General features: G+C 29.8%; 1 protein-coding gene across 1 annotated transcript in view; it reads right to left on the reverse strand.

Moving 5' to 3' along the window:
• The window catches only part of LOC137394204 (sodium/hydrogen exchanger 9B2-like), a 114,127-nt gene that overhangs the window by 51,593 nt on the left and 49,515 nt on the right, over nucleotides 1-13,019 (reverse strand). The window lies entirely within an intron of this gene.

The raw sequence follows: 13,019 nt of genomic DNA on the forward strand, positions 1-13,019 counted from the left end.
ACCATGTCTTATATATAAAACAGGGTGAAGTCTTCACATAATAGAACTACCATGTCTTATATATACAACAGGGTTAAGACTTCACATAATAGAACTACCATGTCTTATATATAAAACAGGGTTAAGACTTCACATAATAGAACTACCATGTCTTATATATAAAACAGGGTTCAGACTTCACATAATAGAACTACCATGTCTTATATATAAAACAGGGTTAAGGCTTCACATAATAGAACTACCATGTCTTATATATACAATAGGGTGAAGTCTTCACATAATAGAACTACCATGTCTTATATATACAACAGGGTTAAGACTTCACATAATAGAACTACCATGTCTTATATATAAAACAGGGTAAAGACTTCACATAATAGAACTACCATGTCTTATATATAAAACAGGGTGAAGTCTTCACATAATAGAACTACCATGTCTTATATATACAACAGGGTTAAGACTTCACATAATAGAACTACCATGTCTTATATATACAACAGGGTTAAGACTTCACATAATAGAACTACCATGTCTTATATATACAACAGGGTAAAGTCTTCACATAATAGAACTACCATGTCTTATATATAAAACAGGGTTAAGACTTCACATAATAGAACTACCATGTCTTATATATAAAACAGGGTTAAGACTTCACATAATAGAACTACCATGTCTTATATATAAAACAGGGTTAAGGCTTCACATAATAGAACTACCATGTCTTATATATACAATAGGGTGAAGTCTTCACATAATAGAACTACCATGTCTTATATATACAACAGGGTTAAGACTTCACATAATAGAACTACCATGTCTTATATATACAACAGGGTAAAGACTTCACATAATAGAACTACCATGTCTTATATATAAAACAGGGTTAAGGCTTCACATAATAGAACTACCATGTCTTATATATACAATAGGGTGAAGTCTTCACATAATAGAACTACCATGTCTTATATATACAACAGGGTTAAGACTTCACATAATAGAACCACCATGTCTTATATATAAAACAGGGTAAAGACTTCACATAATAGAACTACCATGTCTTATATATAAAACAGGGTAAAGACTTCACATAATAGAACTACCATGTCTTATATATAAAACAGGGTTAAGACTTCACATAATAGAACTACCATGTCTTATATATAAAACAGGGTTAAGACTTCACATAATAGAACTACCATGTCTTATATATAAAACAGGGTGAAGTCTTCACATAATAGAACTACCATGTCTTATATATAAAACAGGGTAAAGACTTCACATAATAGAACTACCATGTCTTATATATAAAACAGGGTTAAGACTTCACATAATAGAACTACCATGTCTTATATATAAAACAGGGTTAAGACTTCACAAAATAGAACTACCATGTCTTATATATACAACAGGGTTAAGACTTCACATAATAGAACTACCATGTCTTATATATAAAACAGGGTTAAGACTTCACAAAATAGAACTACCATGTCTTATATATACAACAGGGTTAAGACTTCACATAATAGAACTACCATGTCTTATATATACAACAGGGTGAAGTCTTCACATAATAGAACTACCATGTCTTATATATAAAACAGGGTTAAGACTTCACATAATAGAACTACCTTGTCTTATATATAAAACAGGATAAAGTATTCACATAATAGAACTACCATGTCTTATATATACAATAGGGTAAAATCTTCACATAATAGAACTACCATGTCTTATATATAAAACAGGGTGAAAACGTCACATAATAGAACTACCATGACTTATATATAAAACAGGGTTAAGGCTTCACATAATAGAACTACCATGTCTTATATATACAATAGGGTAAAATCTTCACATAATAGAACTACCATGTCTTATATATACAACAGGGTTAAGACTTCACATAATAGAACTACCATGTCTTATATATACAACAGGGTAAAGTCTTCACATAATAGAACTACCTTGTCTTATATATAAAACAGGATAAAGTATTCACATAATAGAACTACCATGTCTTATATATACAATAGGGTAAAGTCTTCACATAATAGAACTACCTTGTCTTATATATAAAACAGGATAAAGTCTTCACATAATAGAACTACCATGTCTTATATATAAAACAGGGTGAAAACGTCACATAATAGAACTACCATGTCTTATATATAAAACAGGGTAAAGTCTTCACATAATAGAACTACCATGTCTTATATATACAACAGGGTAAAGTCTTCACATAATAGAACTACCTTGTCTTATATATAAAACAGGATAAAGTATTCACATAATAGAACTACCATGTCTTACATATATAATAGGGTAAAATCTTCACATAATAGAACTACCATGTCTTATATATAAAACAGGGTGAAAACGTCACATAATAGAACTACCATGTCTTATATATAAAACAGGGTTAAGGCTTCACATAATAGAACTACCATGTCTTATATATACAATAGGGTAAAATCTTCACATAATAGAACTACCATGTCTTATATATACAACAGGGTTAAGACTTCACAAAATAGAACTACCATGTCTTATATATACAATAGGGTAAAATCTTCACATAATAGAACTACCATGTCTTATATATACAACAGGGTTAAGACTTCACATAATAGAACTACCATGTCTTATATATACAACAGGGTAAAGTCTTCACATAATAGAACTACCTTGTCTTATATATAAAACAGGATAAAGTATTCACATAATAGAACTACCATGTCTTATATATACAATAGGGTAAAATCTTCACATAATAGAACTACCATGTCTTATATATAAAACAGGGTGAAAACGTCACATAATAGAACTACCATGTCTTATATATAAAACAGGGTTAAGGCTTCACATAATAGAACTACCATGTCTTATATATACAATAGGGTAAAATCTTCACATAATAGAACTACCATGTCTTATATATACAACAGGGTTAAGACTTCACATAATAGAACTACCATGTCTTATATATACAACAGGGTAAAGTCTTCACATAATAGAACTACCTTGTCTTATATATAAAACAGGATAAAGTATTCACATAATAGAACTACCATGTCTTATATATACAATAGGGTAAAGTCTTCACATAATAGAACTACCTTGTCTTATATATAAAACAGGATAAAGTCTTCACATAATAGAACTACCATGTCTTATATATAAAACAGGGTGAAAACGTCACATAATAGAACTACCATGTCTTATATATAAAACAGGGTAAAGTCTTCACATAATAGAACTACCATGTCTTATATATACAACAGGGTAAAGTCTTCACATAATAGAACTACCTTGTCTTATATATAAAACAGGATAAAGTATTCACATAATAGAACTACCATGTCTTACATATATAATAGGGTAAAATCTTCACATAATAGAACTACCATGTCTTATATATAAAACAGGGTGAAAACGTCACATAATAGAACTACCATGTCTTATATATACAACAGGGTTAAGACTTCACATAATAGAACTACCATGTCTTATATATAAAACAGGGTTAAGACTTCACATAATAGAACTACCATGTCTTATATATAAAACAGGGTAAAGTATTCACATAATAGAACTACCATGTCTTATATATACAATAGGGTAAAGACTTCACATAATAGAACTACCATGTCTTATATATACAACAGGGTTAAGACTTCACATAATAGAACTACCATGTCTTATATATAAAACAGGGTAAAGTATTCACATAATAGAACTACCATGTCTTATATATACAACAGGGTAAAGTCTTCACATAATAGAACTACCTTGTCTTATATATAAAACAGGATAAAGTCTTCACATAATAGAACTACCATGTCTTATATATACAATAGGGTAAAATCTTCACATAATAGAACTACCATGTCTTATATATAAAACAGGGTGAAAACGTCACATAATAGAACTACCATGTCTTATATATAAAACAGGGTAAAGTATTCACATAATAGAACTACCATGTCTTATATATACAATAGGGTAAAATCTTCACATAATAGAACTACCATGTCTTATATATAAAACAGGGTGAAAACGTCACATAATAGAACTACCATGTCTTATATATAAAACAGGGTAAAGTATTCACATAATAGAACTACCATGTCTTATATATACAACAGGGTAAAGTCTTCACATAATAGAACTACCATGTCTTATATATAAAACAGGGTTAAGTCTTCACATAATAGAACTACCATGTCTTATATATAAAACAGGGTAAAGTATTCACATAATAGAACTACCATGTCTTATATATACAATAGGGTAAAATCTTCACATAATAGAACTACCATGTCTTATATATAAAACAGGGTGAAAACGTCACATAATAGAACTACCATGTCTTATATATAAAACAGGGTAAAGTATTCACATAATAGAACTACCTTGTCTTATATATACAATAGGGTAAAATCTTCACATAATAGAACTACCATGTCTTATATATACAACAGGGTAAAGTCTTCACATAATAGAACTACCATGTCTTATATATAAAACAGGGTTAAGACTTCACATAATAGAACTACCATGTCTTATATATAAAACAGGGTAAAGTATTCACATAATAGAACTACCATGTCTTATATATACAACAGGGTAAAATCTTCACATAATAGAACTACCATGTCTTATATATAAAACAGGGTAAAGTATTCACATAATAGAACTACCATGTCTTATATATACAATAGGGTAAAATCTTCACATAATAGAACTACCATGTCTTATATATAAAACAGGGTTAAGACTTCACATAATAGAACTACCTTGTCTTATATATAAAACAGGGTTAAGACTTCACATAATAGAACTACCATGTCTTATATATACAACAGGGTAAAATCTTCACATAATAGAACTACCATGTCTTATATATACAACAGGGTTAAGACTTCACATAATAGAACTACCTTGTCTTATATATACAACAGGGTAAAGACTTCACATAATAGAACTACCATGTCTTATATATACAACAGGGTTAAGACTTCACATAATAGAACTACCTTGTCTTATATATAAAACACGGTTAAGACTTCACATAATAGAACTACCATGTCTTATATATACAACAGGGTAAAATCTTCACATAATAGAACTACCATGTCTTATATATAAAACAGGGTTAAGACTTCACATAATAGAACTACCATGTCTTATATATACAACAGGGTAAAGTCTTCACATAATAGAACTACCATGTCTTATATATAAAACAGGGTAAAGTATTCACATAATAGAACTACCATGTCTTATATATACAATAGGGTTAAGACTTCACATAATAGAACTACCTTGTCTTATATATACAACAGGGTAAAGACTTCACATAATAGAACTACCATGTCTTATATATACAACAGGGTTAAGACTTCACATAATAGAACTACCTTGTCTTATATATACAACAGGGTAAAGACTTCACATAATAGAACTACCATGTCTTATATATACAACAGGGTTAAGACTTCACATAATAGAACTACCATGTCTTATATATACAATAGGGTAAAGTCTTCACATAATAGAACTACCATGTCTTATATATAAAACAGGGTAAAGACTTCACATAATAGAACTACCATGTCTTATATATAAAACAGGGTAAAGTATTCACATAATAGAACTACCATGTCTTATATATAAAACAGGGTTAAGACTTCACATAATAGAACTACCATGTCTTATATATAAAACAGGGTTAAGACTTCACATAATAGAACTACCATGTCTTATATATACAACAGGGTAAAGTATTCACATAATAGAACTACCATGTCTTATATATACAATAGGGTAAAATCTTCACATAATAGAACTACCATGTCTTATATATACAACAGGGTTAAGACTTCACATAATAGAACTACCATGTCTTATATATAAAACAGGGTTAAGACTTCACATAATAGAACTACCATGTCTTATATATACAACAGGGTTAAGACTTCACATAATAGAACTACCATGTCTTATATATACAACAGGGTAAAGTCTTCACATAATAGAACTACCATGTCTTATATATACAATAGGGTAAAGTCTTCACATAATAGAACTACCATGTCTTATATATAAAACAGGGTAAAGTATTCACATAATAGAACTACCATGTCTTATATATACAATAGGGTAAAATCTTCACATAATAGAACTACCATGTCTTATATATACAACAGGGTTAAGACTTCACATAATAGAACTACCATGTCTTATATATAAAACAGGGTTAAGACTTCACATAATAGAACTACCATGTCTTATATATAAAACAGGGTTAAGACTTCACATAATAGAACTACCTTGTCTTATATATACAATAGGGCAAAATCTTCACATAATAGAACTACCATGTCTTATATATAAAACAGGGTTAAGACTTCACATAATAGAACTACCATGTCTTATATATAAAACAGGGTAAAGTATTCACATAATAGAACTACCATGTCTTATATATACAATAGGGTAAAATCTTCACATAATAGAACTACCATGTCTTATATATACAACAGGGTTAAGACTTCACATAATAGAACTACCATGTCTTATATATAAAACAGGGTGAAGTCTTCACATAATAGAACTACCATGTCTTATATATAAAACAGAGTGAAGTCTTCACATAATAGAACTACCATGTCTTATATATAAAACAGGGTAAAGTATTCACATAATAGAACTACCATGTCTTATATATACAATAGGGCAAAATCTTCACATAATAGAACTACCATGTCTTATATATACAACAGGGTTAAGACTTCACATAATAGAACTACCATGTCTTATATATACAACAGGGTAAAGTCTTCACATAATAGAACTACCTTGTCTTATATATAAAACAGGATAAAGTCTTCACATAATAGAACTACCATGTCTTATATATACAACAGGGTAAAATCTTCACATAATAGAACTACCATGTCTTATATATACAACAGGGTTAAGACTTCACATAATAGAACTACCTTGTCTTATATATAAAACAGGGTGAAAACGTCACATAGTAGAACTACCATGTCTTATATATAAAACAGGGTAAAGTATTCACATAATAGAACTACCATGTCTTATATATACAACAGGGTAAAGACTTCACATAATAGAACTACCATGTCTTATATATACAATAGGGTAAAATCTTCACATAATAGAACTACCATGTCTTATATATACAATAGGGTGAAGTCTTCACAAAATAGAACTACCATGTCTTATATATACAACAGGGTTAAGACTTCACATAATAGAACTACCATGTCTTATATATACAACAGGGTAAAGACTTCACATAATAGAACTACCATGTCTTATATATACAACAGGGTTAAGACTTCACATAATAGAACTACCATGTCTTACATATACAACAGGGTGAAGTCTTCACATAATAGAACTACCATGTCTTATATATAAAACAGGGTGAAGTCTTCACATAATAGAACTACCATGTCTTATATATAAAACAAGGTAAAGTATTCACATAATAGAACTACCATGTCTTATATATACAATAGGGTAAAATCTTCACATAATAGAACTACCATGTCTTATATATAAAACAGGGTTAAGACTTCACATAATAGAACTACCTTGTCTTATATATAAAACAGGGTTAAGACTTCACATAATAGAACTACCATGTCTTATATATACAACAGGGTAAAGTCTTCACATAATAGAACTACCATGTCTTATATATAAAACAGGGTTAAGACTTCACATAATAGAACTACCATGTCTTATATATAAAACAGGGTAAAATCTTCACATAATAGAACTACCATGTCTTATATATACAACAGGGTTAAGACTTCACATAATAGAACTACCATGTCTTATATATAAAACAGGGTTAAGGCTTCACATAATAGAACTACCATGTCTTATATATACAACAGGGTAAAGTCTTCACATAATAGAACTACCATGTCTTATATATACAATAGGGTAAAATCTTCACATAATAGAACTACCATGTCTTATATATACAACAGGGTTAAGACTTCACATAATAGAACTACCATGTCTTATATATACAACAGGGTAAAGTCTTCACATAATAGAACTACCTTGTCTTATATATAAAACAGGATAAAGTCTTCACATAATAGAACTACCATGTCTTATATATAAAACAGGGTGAAAACGTCACATAATAGAACTACCATGTCTTATATATAAAACAGGGTAAAGTCTTCACATAATAGAACTACCATGTCTTATATATACAATAGGGCAAAATCTTCACATAATAGAACTACCATGTCTTATATATACAACAGGGTTAAGACTTCACATAATAGAACTACCATGTCTTATATATAAAACAGGGTTAAGACTTCACATAATAGAACTACCATGTCTTATATATAAAACAGGGTTAAGACTTCACATAATAGAACTACCTTGTCTTATATATACAATAGGGCAAAATCTTCACATAATAGAACTACCATGTCTTATATATACAACAGGGTTAAGACTTCACATAATAGAACTACCATGTCTTATATATACAACAGGGTAAAGTCTTCACATAATAGAACTACCTTGTCTTATATATAAAACAGGATAAAGTCTTCACATAATAGAACTACCATGTCTTATATATAAAACAGGGTAAAGTATTCACATAATAGAACTACCATGTCTTATATATACAACAGGGTAAAGACTTCACATAATAGAACTACCATGTCTTATATATAAAACAGGGTTAAGACTTCACATAATAGAACTACCATGTCTTATATATACAACAGGGTTAAGACTTCACATAATAGAACTACCATGTCTTATATATACAACAGGGTTAAGACTTCACATAATAGAACTACCATGTCTTATATATACAACAGGGTTAAGTCTTCACATAATAGAACTACCATGTCTTATATATAAAACAGGGTTAAGACTTCACATAATAGAACTACCATGTCTTATATATACAACAGGGTAAAGTATTCACATAATAGAACTACCATGTCTTATATATACAACAGGGTAAAGACTTCACATAATAGAACTACCATGTCTTATATATAAAACAGGGTTAAGACTTCACATAATAGAACTACCATGTCTTATATATACAACAGGGTTAAGACTTCACATAATAGAACTACCATGTCTTATATATACAACAGGGTAAAGTCTTCACATAATAGAACTACCATGTCTTATATATAAAACAGGGTTAAGACTTCACATAATAGAACTACCATGTCTTATATATAAAACAGGGTAAAGTATTCACATAATAGAACTACCATGTCTTATATATACAATAGGGTAAAATCTTCACATAATAGAACTACCATGTCTTATATATACAACAGGGTTAAGACTTCACATAATAGAACTACCATGTCTTATATATAAAACAGGGTGAAGTCTTCACATAATAGAACTACCATGTCTTATATATAAAACAGAGTGAAGTCTTCACATAATAGAACTACCATGTCTTATATATAAAACAGGGTAAAGTATTCACATAATAGAACTACCATGTCTTATATATACAATAGGGCAAAATCTTCACATAATAGAACTACCATGTCTTATATATACAACAGGGTTAAGACTTCACATAATAGAACTACCATGTCTTATATATACAACAGGGTAAAGTCTTCACATAATAGAACTACCTTGTCTTATATATAAAACAGGATAAAGTCTTCACATAATAGAACTACCATGTCTTATATATACAACAGGGTAAAATCTTCACATAATAGAACTACCATGTCTTATATATACAACAGGGTTAAGACTTCACATAATAGAACTACCTTGTCTTATATATAAAACAGGGTGAAAACGTCACATAGTAGAACTACCATGTCTTATATATAAAACAGGGTAAAGTATTCACATAATAGAACTACCATGTCTTATATATACAACAGGGTAAAGACTTCACATAATAGAACAACCATGTCTTATATATACAATAGGGTAAAATCTTCACATAATAGAACTACCATGTCTTATATATACAATAGGGTGAAGTCTTCACAAAATAGAACTACCATGTCTTATATATACAACAGGGTTAAGACTTCACATAATAGAACTACCATGTCTTATATATACAACAGGGTAAAGTCTTCACATAATAGAACTACCATGTCTTATATATACAACAGGGTAAAGACTTCACATAATAGAACTACCATGTCTTATATATAAAACAGGGTTAAGGCTTCACATAATAGAACTACCATGTCTTATATATACAACAGGGTAAAGACTTCACATAATAGAACTACCATGTCTTATATATAAAACAGGGTGAAAACGTCACATAATAGAACTACCTTGTCTTATATATACAACAGGGTAAAGACTTCACATAATAGAACTACCATGTCTTATATATAAAACAGGGTGAAGTCTTCACATAATAGAACTACCATGTCTTATATATACAACAGGGTAAAGACTTCACATAATAGAACTACCATGTCTTATATATACAACAGGGTAAAGTCTTCACATAATAGAACTACCATGTCTTATATATAAAACAGGGTTAAGACTTCACATAATAGAACTACCATGTCTTATATATAAAACAGGGTAAAGTCTTCACATAATAGAACTACCATGTCTTATATATACAACAGGGTTAAGACTTCACATAATAGAACTACCATGTCTTATATATAAAACAGGGTAAAGTCTTCACATAATAGAACTACCATGTCTTATATATACAACAGGGTTAAGACTTCACATAATAGAACTACCATGTCTTATATATAAAACACGGTTAAGACTTCACATAATAGAACTACCATGTCTTATATATACAACAGGGTAAAGTCTTCACAAAATAGAACTACCATGTCTTATATATAAAACAGGGTTAAGACTTCACATAATAGAACTACCATGTCTTATATATACAACAGGGTGAAGACTTCACATAATAGAACTACCATGTCTTATATATACAACAGGGTTAAGACTTCACATAATAGAACTACCATGTCTTATATATACAACAGGGTGAAGTCTTCACATAATAGAACTACCATGTCTTATATATACAACAGGGTAAAGTCTTCACAAAATAGAACTACCATGTCTTATATATAAAACAGGGTTAAGACTTCACATAATAGAACTACCATGTCTTATATATACAACAGGGTAAAGACTTCACATAATAGAACAACCATGTCTTATATATAAAACAGGGTTAAGACTTCACATAATAGAACTACCTTGTCTTATATATAAAACAGGGTGAAGTCTTCACATAATAGAACTACCATGTCTTATATATAAAACAGGGTTAAGACTTCACATAATAGAACTACCATGTCTCATATATACAACAGGGTAAAGTCTTCACATAATAGAACTACCATGTCTTATATATACAATAGGGTGAAGTCTTCACATAATAGAACTACCATGTCTTATATATAAAACAGGGTTAAGACTTCACATAATAGAACTACCATGTCTTATATATACAACAGGGTAAAGTCTTCACATAATAGAACTACCATGTCTTATATATACAACAGGGTAAAGACTTCACATAATAGAACTACCATGTCTTATATATACAACAGGGTTAAGACTTCACATAATAGAACTACCATGTCTTATATATACAACAGGGTAAAGACTTCACATAATAGAACTACCATGTCTTATATATAAAACAGGGTTAAGGCTTCACATAATAGAACTACCATGTCTTATATATAAAACAGGGTTAAGACTTCACATAATAGAACTACCATGTCTTATATATAAAACAGGGTTAAGACTTCACAAAATAGAACTACCATGTCTTATATATACAACAGGGTTAAGACTTCACATAATAGAACTACCATGTCTTATATATAAAACAGGGTTAAGACTTCACAAAATAGAACTACCATGTCTTATATATACAACAGGGTTAAGACTTCACATAATAGAACTACCATGTCTTATATATACAACAGGGTGAAGTCTTCACATAATAGAACTACCATGTCTTATATATAAAACAGGGTAAAGACTTAACATAATAGAACTACCATGTCTTATATATACAATAGGGTAAAATCTTCACATAATAGAACTACCATGTCTTATATATAAAACAGGGTTAAGACTTCACATAATAGAACTACCATGTCTTATATATAAAACAGGGTTAAGGCTTCACATAATAGAACTACCATGTCTTATATATACAACAGGGTAAAGTCTTCACATAATAGAACTACCATGTCTTATATATACAATAGGGTAAAATCTTCACATAATAGAACTACCATGTCTTATATATAAAACAGGGTGAAAACGTCACATAATAGAACTACCATGTCTTATATATAAAACAGGGTTAAGACTTCACATAATAGAACTACCATGTCTTATATATACAACAGAATAAAGTCTTCACATAATAGAACTACCATGTCTTATATATACAACAGGGTTAAGACTTCACATAATAGAACTACCATGTCTTATATATACAACAGGGTGAAGACTTCACATAATAGAACTACCATGTCTTATATATACAACAGGGTGAAGTCTTCACATAATAGAACTACCATGTCTCATATATAAAACAGGGTTAAGACTTCACATAATAGAACTACCATGTCTTATATATAAAACAGGGTAAAGTATTCACATAATAGAACTACCATGTCTTATATATACAACAGGGTTAAGACTTCACATAATAGAACTACCATGTCTTATATATAAAACAGGGTTAAGACTTCACATAATAGAACTACCATGTCTTATATATACAATAGGGTAAAATCTTCACATAATAGAACTACCATGTCTTATATATACAACAGGGTTAAGACTTCACATAATAGAACTACCATGTCTTATATATACAACAGGGTAAAGTCTTCACATAATAGAACTACCTTGTCTTATATATAAAACAGGATAAAGTATTCACATAATAGAACTACCATGTCTTA

This window comes from Watersipora subatra, chromosome 4 (genome assembly GCF_963576615.1).
Source record: "Watersipora subatra chromosome 4, tzWatSuba1.1, whole genome shotgun sequence".
NCBI classification, from domain to species: Eukaryota; Metazoa; Bryozoa; class Gymnolaemata; order Cheilostomatida; family Watersiporidae; genus Watersipora; species Watersipora subatra.